This window comes from Rhipicephalus microplus, chromosome 9 (assembly GCF_043290135.1).
Source record: "Rhipicephalus microplus isolate Deutch F79 chromosome 9, USDA_Rmic, whole genome shotgun sequence".
NCBI classification, from domain to species: domain Eukaryota; kingdom Metazoa; phylum Arthropoda; class Arachnida; order Ixodida; family Ixodidae; genus Rhipicephalus; species Rhipicephalus microplus.
The window spans coordinates 66,305,134-66,316,813 of record NC_134708.1 but is presented as its reverse complement, the minus strand read 5'-3'; the positions used below and the strand labels follow the sequence as shown (position 1 = coordinate 66,316,813).

The window sequence follows — 11,680 nt, the reverse complement described above, 5'->3', positions numbered from 1 at the left end:
GCGGGTCGTTTAGCCCATGGTGGAACGCTGATTGTATGAGAGGGTATAGAAAACGAAAAGCGGCGTGGAAGCAACTTATCCACAACCAATGCCTAAAAAACTGGTGTGACTATAAATACGTGGCAGCAGATTTTTAACGTATAGTACGCAAAGCAAAAGATGACTATGACACTAACAAATTTAGCTATCTTTCAAAACCATACAACAGAAAAGCGCTTTTTAGATTTTTGCGTTCCAGAAAAATGATACCACCATCAGACAATATTGATTCTTCAATTCTATCGCCTAGCGAACTCACTGAAATATTAGAAAATGTTGCTAAAGGATTAGAAGAAAGATTCAGATCAACAATGCCAAGACACATAGTAAAGCCAATTGCAGGGGAGGAGTTCAATGAGGTGACATTAGCGAAACTAGCGGGTGTAGTGAGGCACTTACCTCCTACAGCACCTGGACCAGATGGAGTAACCTCAACAATGATAAAAGTACTATACGACATTTCCCCACATAAACTCTGTAATATGCTTAATTACTCTTTGAAAAATTCTTGGATACCGGCGGATGGGAAACTTTCCAAAATAATTCCGATACTTCAAAAACAGACACTTGGGTATACACTTGACAATGTGAGGCCAATTTCTCTTATATCTAATTTGGTTAAACTAACTGAAAGAGTTTTGAATGCACGTGTAATAAAATACATTGAGGAGAAATCAATACTGAAGCCCAGTCAAATGGGCTTTAAATCTGGATGCTCCATATGGTGTGCGCACGCGGATTTGGAGAGTCGTATACAGTTTGCTAGGCGTAGAAAAGAGTATTGTGCATTAGTTATTTGGCCAAGGCGCATGACAAAGTGGAGCATAAAATACTAATAGAGCAGATGGAAATGTCACACTTACCAAACTACATGACAGCATGGGTAGCAGAGTTTTTAAGGGAGAGAGAGTTTTATTGCTTTCAAAGCGGCTGTTTTTCTAACAGATATCGACAATACCGTGGCGTACCACAGGGGGCAGTGTTCTCACCGGTGTTGTTTAACATCTTCCTCAGTTCGATTCCAACACATAGCGATATTCATTTATAGGTGTATGCAGATGACATTGCTTTCTTTGCGACAAACAGTGATCTGCAATTACTTTATCAGACATTACAGAATTTCCTAAACATATTAGAGGAATGGCTTGAAAAAATTGGAATGTTTCTAAACGTAAACAAAAGCGCGCTTCTAGCGTTCTCGTTCAGGGATCCTGTCAACATCTCCTTGAGATATGGCACAGAGCAGATTCCCCAGGTGGATTCACTCAAATACTTAGGTATCATATAAAACAGCTCGTTAAATTGAAAAAGCCACATCGATCACATTGCGTCCAAAGCAACACGAGCCATGGGGTGGTTACGCAAGCTCAGCAACATAAAAAGGGGGTTGCGAAGAAATACATTGGTAATGGTCTATAAAATGTAAATTCGTCTTATCACGGAATTCGGCTGTGTCTTATTTTCGGGCAGTGCGACATATAAATTGAGACCGCTAATACTATTAGAAAGGTAGGCTTTACGACTGTGCCTTGGACTGCCCAAGTTTGTTGCTAACGATGTGCTATACATGGAAGCGCGTATACCATCATTGTTGAATAGATTCAAAATGCTTACTATCCAAACATTTTTAAAAGTATACACTGTGCCCCAGAGAGCATCGTTTTATGCTTTTATTAAAGAACCAAGCTAATTTTTTGAATCTTGGTGGTCACGATTCCACTGCCAACAGATCTTGTTCGTTCAAGCGCTGCTAAAACCACTGAACGTCAAAATTAAACATAGTTTCTCAACAAGAAACGTTAATTTAGATCTTAAGATAGAATTCGAGAATATTTATCCCTCTAACGCAAAGCAAATGCCATTTCAATATTTAAATGATTGGCTGCAGGAGAACTTGGCACATGTGAACATGAACAACATAATTGCGACTCATGCATCCGTATCAAATGAAAAGGCTGGGGCAGGTATCTTCTCACGTTCCCTTGACTAGTCCTATTCGGTTAGACTCCCAGATTACACACCAATATTCATAGCGGAATTGTTTGCTATTGTACTGGCACTACGGAAACTTCCTTTGGGCGAATCGGAAGCAGTCGTAATTACAGATTCTTTTTCAGCATGTGCTGCTCTGTCTTCAGGAGCCAACTTAACACTTATGCACATGTTTCGACAACTCATACCGACAAACTTGAAAAACCTGCAGCTCTTATGGGTACCAGGCCATCGCGGCATATATCTCAATGAGATGGAAGATGCACTAGCCACAGTATCTCTTAGCGGTCCCCTTATCCCGATTCTGCCTGATACGGCTTACGCGACAGCAATAAGGTTTAGAAACCTATGTTTGCATGAATATGACTGCTACTCATTGGATAAATATCGAGATTTCGCACATCTAAGATGCCGTTGAAATAGACAGTGGTGTGCAGCACGGCACTTGGAAGTTACTTTTACAAGATTGTGTTGCAGAATTCCGCAACTGAATTATTATTCGCATAAAGTTGGACTAAAGGCTTCACCTTTGTGTCAGACTTGCGAAGAAATGGAAACGATAGATCACTTCTTTTTGTTCTGTCGCCGATATTCTCATCAGCGGAAAAGGTACCTGGTAGCTCCACTTGAAAAATTGGGATTAGAATTAAATGTGGCAGTAATTTTGTCGTTTGGGAGCATTAAATTCGGTTATAGCCACAGGGACGTCTGCTCTGTGGTATTTGAATACATAATTGAAACAAAGCGATTGCCATGTTAATCTGCCTATATATTGTTGAGAAACGACGGACCGATCCCGCCGAAGCCACCACTGTTGCGAAAGACGGCGACGCCAACACGGCCCCGGAGGCGCCACTGCTTTCAACTCCGCCGGGAAGGTCACCAGCCGTTTGGTAGCGTATGTTTATCAGCTCGCGACTGCTTCTGCGCAGAGCTGATAAGACGAGCGGACGAGACGACGGTGAGTTAAACAAGGTTTATGTACAGCATATATACAGAGGCGTTACAATTTCGGCACTGGGGCCGACAGAGACTCGAAGAGCCGAGTTCTCCTCTCTAACACATAGGTCAGCCTTTCGCCTAAGACCGCTGACTCACACACATGTCGGCCCTCCGACATGGGGACTCCTCTCTCTAGGACTGCCGATCGCGACACGCCGCAGGGCTTCTTTTATTTACACCGGGTCCCACCAAAGTGTCCAATCAGAAGCGCCGCTGGTCGTCAGAGCAGATTCCGCCAATGGGGGTCGCCGCGCCATGCGTCAGACCACCCGACACGCGGCCGCCGGCTCGCTGTCACGTGCGCCGCTGACTCACTGCACATGGGCCAGAGGGGCGCCGCGCGTGTTCACGCCGTCGAGGTGATCGCGCCAGGCGGACTGCGGGCTGGCCTTGACCCAGATTGCCTTTTTCCGAGGCACGGACGTTTGACGAGGACTCGCTGGCATAACAGCACCCCCGCCGCCAGACAATGCACCGGAAAGACGAGCTGCTTCCACGGGGCTCGGATGTCAGGTGCGCTCGTTCGCCAGGTCCCTCCAGGTTCGCCTCCAGGGCCATGGGGAGAATACAGCTCCAGACTGTTCCGGGAACACATTCCACTTTTGACGACGGATCCCAGCTCCACTGGCTTGTCGCCACAACTTGCTGGCCAACTTCACTCGTCTCTTCTGACCATCTTCGGTTTCAGCACTTGTCGATGGTTCTGCAACTTGCCAAGAACGGATCGACAACAGACAACACACGACACACGCAAGTGCCCTCGGTCACCCGACAGAACACCAGACAAAGTATAGTACAACATATACCTATCTACGTGTTTATCGGAATTTTGTTCCCTCTACATCAAGAGGTACATGTGGGACACAAGACTCTTAAAGTAAGAACTTGAATTTTTCACAATTACAACAACGCAACGAATTAGAATACCACATAAAGTTGGCCCCTTGAGAGCACTCTGAACGAGAGCGCTCGGCCCAGGTCGTGATGAGGTCAAAATTTTGCCCCGAATCGCCAGCAAGAAACCGAAAGGTTGAGAAGGTACTAACTAAACGCACTGCTCAATGCACCTGCATTAACGTTTACTTTTCCCTTTTTTTTTTCTTTAGCGAACGTCAAAGTTGCGCTGTGGAGCAACATGCTCCACCTCAGTAACCGGCCACTTTTAGGCGACGATACCTATGCGGCACCAAGAGCGGCTCACACTTTCGACGTTGCACATGGGAACAACGATACGGCTTGCTACGGATTGACTCCTCACCGCTTAGCTCGATATCGTGTTCGATCACCCTCGTGTTTCCGGGGCGGTCCGAAAACACGTCTTCAAACTCGGAACCAATCTTTCTCAGGTCCGCTTTCTCAGGTCCTCCGTCACTTAGGCTAGGCTCTAGGTTCAGCTGTTCCCAGATTACTTTCGATCTCCTTTCGATTACCTCACTAGAACTAAAAATTTCTGCTTCCTCTTCCTCTGAAGCACTTAAGAGTAAATTTACGACTGCTTTCAAGTTACTGTGATAAATTTTGTTCGGCCGCCTTCCTAATTTCACTTCGTAATTTGTATCGCAAGGCTTCGATAATACTTTGGCGGGCCCTTCCCAATCAACCTCTAGCTTGTTCTTTTTGAACGGCTGCGGCAGCATTACCTGACTCCCTACTTCAAAAGCACGCTTCTTCACCGATTCCTCGTAGTGCTCCTTCGACAGCACTTTTGCCGCGTTTTTCTGGCTTTCCACGAGCGCTTCAATCGAGAGATCCTCACTCTGCCCTCGAATGAGCGTCTCTCGATCAACTCTCGGCAGCTCGCTCCAACTTTCCGCTACAGGCGAGAGCGTTGCAACCCTCTCGCTCTGACTCAATGGCGCCACGTCGTCTCCCCCAGCGCATACCTCGCCGGCCGCTCCCGCGACGGGCCGCTCGCGTGACTGCTCACATGACTCATGCGGAAAATTTCCTTTCTGGGGTTCCGTCGACCCGCCGACAAGGTCACTTGAGAGTTCACCGCATGTAACCAAGTCAAGCTTCGGCGAAAGCTTTCGCGCTTGCGATCGCGTGAGAGCCATGCACGCTAAGTTGGGGAAGAACGATTTGCCCTGATCTTTGAGAAGCTGCTCTGAGTTGTTGGAGAATAGATAAGGAAAACGATCATTTAGCGCGGCAGACACAGCTGCTTCGGTGCGAAGCTTACCGAACGGGCCTTCAATGACAACCGTGGCGATTGGTAAGCGAACACTCTGCACCTCGGCGACTTGCCTAATCCACGCGCATTCTCCTGTGAAGTCATCCGGAGACACCAATGAAGGATGGACAACGTCCATGGTTGCCGCTGAGTCTCTAAGTGCTCGGCACGTTTTCTTATTCACCCTAATTTCTTGGAGATACGGCTCCAACAACCGCATGTTTTTTTCTGATTCTCGGATTGTTGCGAAGGCAAATTTTTCCTGACAGTTTCTCGCGATGTGTCCTTCCTTTTTGCAGTTGTAGCAGATTAGCGGCTTCCGTTTGTTTTCCGATTCAAATGCCTGTGTGGTAGAAACCTCACTCGATCTCTCCGCTTCTGTTTGCCCTTCCCCTACACTGTCCTTCGTAAGAGACGGGTCCTTTTTGAAATTACGGTGCGGAACGGGTTTCCGTTGATCAGGTTTCCTTGAAAAGCCCTCTTTCCTTTCATCCTTTTCAACGCGCACTGCCCTGCTATGCAACTTTCGGCGAGTATAATACTCCTCAGCTAACTCAGCTGCCTTATTTAACTGTACTTCCCCAAGTCTGTCCTGCAGCCAAAGTCTGACATTATCCTCGATGCAGCGGTAGAATTGCTCCAATGCAACGCATTCCACCACTTTATCGCGGTCGTCATAAACACCTTCGCCCTTGAGCCATTCAATCAAATCGGCTTTAAGACGAAACGCGAAGTCAACGTGTGACTCATTCCCCTTTCTAGCATACCGGAACCTTTGCCTGAAAGCCTCGGGTGACAACTTATAACGTCTCAAGAGCACTTCCTTAACCTCGTCATAGCTCTCAAACGCTTCCCTCGACGAGCAAGCTATCGCGTCGGACACTTCGCCGGGAAGAAGAGCTAGCAGGTTCCGCGCCCAAAGAGACTGCTCCAAAGCATTTCGCTCACAGACGTGTTCAAACTTGACGAGATACTTCGCCATGTCCTCGCCCACTACGAACGGTGGCAGTTGATCCCGAATTCTAATACCGCTGACCTGAATCGTCGGAGAAGCTGCGCTAGGCGCCTGCGAACACTGTAGGATTGCCAATTCTAGTCGTTTCAACTCGAGACGCTCCTGTCTCTCGGCCTCCTCGCGACGTTCGCGCCTTTCAGCTTCTTCACGTTCGCGAGCTTCGCGCCTTTCAGCTTCTTCACGTTCGCGAGCTTCGCGCCTTTCAGCTTCTTCGCGAGCTTCGCGCCTTTCAGCCTCCTCACGTTCGCGAGCTTCTACTTCTCGCCTTTCAGCCTCCTCACGGCGTGCTTTAATATCCACCCAGGCCTCATCGACTTCCTCAGCCGACACTCCCTCATCCTTCATGATCGCAAGGATCGCTTGCTTTCGTTTCGCCCGGCCCAAAGTAATGCCGAGTTCCTCACAAATTTCGATGAGTTCCTTCACTTTAAGGTTCTCCATCGTTCACACTAGCCTCTTGCTGTTTGCCCCTGTTAACAATTTACTTGCCGTACCCACTATAAGTCAACTAGCAAGACGCGCAAGCAATTTTTTTCACACTCCCGTGTTTACCCCCTCCGCATTAACTTTGGTTTCAAAGCGCTTCGACTTGGCTTGAAACGATCAAAGCTCACTTCAATGCTTCACACAGCCCTTCTCTAAACTACTACAACCTGAGCTAGAGTAGTCTGGTGAACTGAGGGGAAAACATCAGGCACTCACCGCATCGATGTCGCTGACGCCGGCCGATCCCGCAGCTGCCAACCACTGTTGCGAACGACGGACCGATCCCACCGCTGCCACCACTGTTGAGAAACGACGGACCGATCCCGCCGAAGCCACCACTGTTGCGAAAGACGGCGACGCCAACACGGCCCCGGAGGCGCCACTGCTTTCAACTCCGCCGGGAAGGTCACCAGCCGTTTGGTAGCGTATGTTTATCAGCTCGCGACTGCTTCTGCGCAGAGCTGATAAGACGAGCGGACGAGACGACGGTGAGTTAAACAAGGTTTATGTACAGCATATATACAGAGGCGTTACAATTTCGGCACTGGGGCCGACAGAGACTCGAAGAGCCGAGTTCTCCTCTCTAACACATAGGTCAGCCTTTCGCCTAAGACCGCTGACTCACACACATGTCGGCCCTCCGACATGGGGACTCCTCTCTCTAGGACTGCCGATCGCGACACGCCGCAGGGCTTCTTTTATTTACACCGGGTCCCACCAAAGTGTCCAATCAGAAGCGCCGCTGGTCGTCAGAGCAGATTCCGCCAATGGGGGTCGCCGCGCCATGCGTCAGACCACCCGACACGCGGCCGCCGGCTCGCTGTCACGTGCGCCGCTGACTCACTGCACATGGGCCAGAGGGGCGCCGCGCGTGTTCACGCCGTCGAGGTGATCGCGCCAGGCAGACTGCGGGCTGGCCTTGACCCAGATTGCCTTTTTCCGAGGCACGGACGTTTGACGAGGACTCGCTGGCATAACAATATATTTATATATATATATATATATATATATATATATATATATATATATATATATATATATATATATATAATGAAATTACCATTTGGTGCTCAGATGGCAGTGACGGGCAAGTGGAGTGCTTCCTGCAGGAGGCCATAGACACCATGGAAGATTAAGACTTAGGACAAATTATGGCAAACAACACGTTCAATACCAAATACCTACAATGTTAAATTGTCTACAAAGTCTTCTAGTTCACAATTCTACACTTTCTAACACCATTATCAAAACTACGCTGATACGTTAAGATATTGAGTAGGCTATCTAAAGTTTGTTTGATTTCTAATATCTTGTCTTTTTATATCTTTGATTTCTAATATTTTGCAATATGCTACGCGGATCTCATTTTGTATTTTGATGCTGTACTGTTGTTTCATGTTGTGCTGTTGTTGTTTCAGGTCTACTGAAATGTTGCTTTGTGATGAATTTCTTTTTTTTTCTTTTGCGTTTATTTCACACTGCCTAGTAAGACTATGCCAATGTTCCTTGAGTTTTTGTGCAATAATATATTCAAAATATTTGTTTGACATGCAGATGCTCTGTGACCTGCATGCCAAACTGCATTTTTAGGAGCAGAGGCCCTTTGTCAGGCTGTATAGCCTTTAGTCTCTGCTCCTGCTCCTGTAAGTTGTTTTCAGGGCAAATAAACTTTGAATTCAATTCAATTACCTCCGTCCCACAGGCCCGAGGTGTTCCCCAGACAAATCTAAGCTCCTCCTCTACCAACCCACTAGAGGAGGGCTCAAGCCCAAAAACTGGCTGCCGATTTCGAAGAGTGATATGAAGCTCTACACCAAAGACGGTGGTGCAATGCCCAGAGTCGACTCTGTTCGGGTCCTTGGCATGACCATCGAGTCCAATGGTCCCAATGGCAAGACTATACTCAAGCTCGTCGCCAAGACGAATAACGCTGTTTGGCTGGTTCGGCGCGTGTCCAACCACCACCTAGGCCTCAAGGAAGACAACCTAATCCGCCTGTTCAGTGCCTTTGTGCTCTGCCACTTTTCATATGTCGCGGCCATGCACAATCGGCAGCGTGCTGAGCGTGACAAGATCAACATCCTGCTCAGAAAGATTACCAAGCGGGCCGTCGGTATCTCGATCAGGACGCGCACCGAGCGCCTGCTCCAGCTCGGAGTACACAATACATTGGAGGAGATTGCCGAAGCACAGGAGCGGACCAAGCTCACACGCCTTTCGAGCTCCCAGACCGGCAGACATATACTCCGAGAACTCGGTCACTATCCGGCTAAAGTGGGCGAGAAGATGAAACAGGTTCTCCGTGAAATTCGTGATCTCATCACTGTGGCACCGGTACTGAGGAATGTCTATTCCGAGCGCAATCATGGTAGGTAACGGGCTAGAGCTGCCACTCGTCTCAAGAAGATCCACAGTCAGGAGCACGGCATCAACTTTTTCGACGCAGCGGCGTACCGCGGGAGTCGCGCCTTCTCCGTAGTCGTCATCGATTCCAAACAGCAAATCGCCAACTGCGCATCGGTTCACACTGAGGATCCGATGATTGCCGATCAAGTGGCCATCGCCGTGGCCATCCTGGATGGTGAAAAGAAGGTCATCTATAGTGACTCTAGGTCAGCCATTCGCGCTTTCGAGCGCGGCATTGTCTCCAAGAAAGCCCTGCGCATGCTCTAGAGCGGCAGCCGCGATGGTATGAAGCATCACGTACTGATCTGGCACATGTTGGGCAGGTCCAAGACGCCCCCCCCCCCCAACCGCAAAAAGGCTGCCCACAAGACCGCGTGCGCGCTAATCGACTGCTCCGGTTTCGGACAATGATTCGAGGCCAAAGGGGTTGGGGAAAACCGGGACTTGCTTGCCACGTACAGTGAAATAACAAAACATATTTACCTCGTGCAAAGACTATATCCACTCCCTCATCCAAAACTTAGTAGGCCCAGGCCCTTATGCTTGGACAACTGCAGACCGACATGTACCCTAACCTGAGACCTCTTCATGCTATTTATCCTGACGTGTTCCCCAACGACGCTTGTCCCGTGTGTGTGGACGTAGCAACGCTGGCGCACATGCTCTGGGAGTTCAAGGCAATGTACACTAACCTCCACACTACTTCGTCAGGTGGTAAGTGGCCCTACGCTGCTCCTTCCTGGCCGACCAACTTTGGGCCTTCCAGTAGACCAATAGGCTTGGCCTAACGGTCTCAACGTGCAAGTCACCCACTGCGCGCTGACGAGCACCTTGCAGGACCACAATAAAGTTTTGCACCCAACCAACCAACCTGATGATCTTGAACCAAGTGCGCTTGCATCAGCCGGCCTTGAACCTTCGTGCGCATGCGTGAATTTTTTCTCACCTGCCAATAGCGTCAGTCGCTGAGGTATCTGAGTTGCTGAGATGTCTGAGTGAGGTAGTGCACAGTGCTGTCGTCGGTTTTTCATTGCAAGGAAAATGACGGAGGTACTGGAGCAGCGCTACTGCGTAAAATTTTGACAGAAACTGCGCGACAGTCAAGTAGAAACCATTGGGAAGATTAATACAGCTTTTGATGACGACACTATGAGCTACACACAGATTAAGGAGTGGTACAACTGGTTTAATGATGGCCGCACATCTGTGGAGAGCAAGCCACGTTCCGGTCGGCCATCAACATGCCGAAGTGATTAGGTCATTGCCGAAGTGAATGCTGCGGTGATACAAAACCGTCGTGTGACTATCTGGAAAATTGCGGAAAATGTGGGCATCAGCACTTTCTCTGCACATTACATTATGACTGAAAATTTGTCGATGAACAGAGTTGCGGCGAAATTCATGATGAAACTGCTCACGGTGAAGCATAACCAACTTTGTGTTGAAGTCTCACAGGACATGCTGGATTTCACAAGCAGTGACCTTAACTTCATGAACACCATTATCACTGGTGACGAATCTTGGGTGTACAGGTACGTCCTGCAAACCAAGTTCCAGTCGTCACAGTGGAATCATTTCATGTCAACAAGACCACAGAAGGCCCGCCAAGTGCACAGCAACGTCAAAGTAATGCTGAGTGCTTTCTCTGACTTTTGCGGCGTGGCACGTCATCACGAATACGCACCAGAAGTTAAAGAAATCACCAAAGATCGCTACGGTAAGGCCCTTTGTCGCCTGCGTGATGCTGTGTAGCATAAGAGACCTGAGTTTTTGAAGCAGGAAATTGGCGCGCCCATCACAACAATGCTCCTGCACATTCCTTATTCTTGGTTCAGACTTTTCTGGTGAAAAGTCAGACTCCGGTAGTTCAACAGGCTGGTTACTCACCTGACATGGCCCTCTGCGACTCCTGGCTGTTTACTAAACTCAAAATGACATTGAAAGGAGACCTATTTCAGACAAGGGAGGACGTTATGGCTGCAATGACAGCTGAGCTAAATTACATTCTGAAGGAGGCCTTCTCAGCATGCTTCCAATAATGGCAGCATTGCTGGGAGATATGTGCGGAGTCCCAAGGAGACTACTTTGAGGGGGTTAGGTTTCCAACGCTCCAATTATGCCAGTTTTTTCTTCTTCCACCAAAGGTTGGATATTATTCTAACAGACCATTGTACATCTGCTGCTTTGTCCCATGTACCAATTGCAGCAAGTAAGTGTATTTGGGATACAACCCTGCGCTCACAAGGTACATAATTGGATGTGTGTTTAACTTCACAGTCGTCTGTTTTCTCTTCACTGCTCTTCGTTTTTTTCTCAATGAGAGGGCTCTGTGGCATTCGGAGACATGAAAGTGCTTTCTAGGCACAGTAAGAAATTGTGAAATTCTCGAAGCTTTTCACAATAAAACATTGGAGATGTATGTGTGAGCGATACATTGTTCTTTAGAGATAAGGAGTTTGCTTACCTGCTTGGTACTATCAGGTGACATGTTTTTAAAATTTTTCTCAAGGATGCACCCATGTTGTTGCTTAATGATTTGCTTTACTGTCTCACTTATGCGCATGTCT

General features: G+C 48.1%; 1 pseudogene; it reads left to right on the top strand.

Annotated features, from left to right (window-relative positions):
• Window positions 1-10,154: 10,154 nt before the first annotated feature.
• LOC142772290 (uncharacterized) lies at window positions 10,155-10,865 on the top strand (annotated as a pseudogene).
• Window positions 10,866-11,680: the final 815 nt, after the last annotated feature.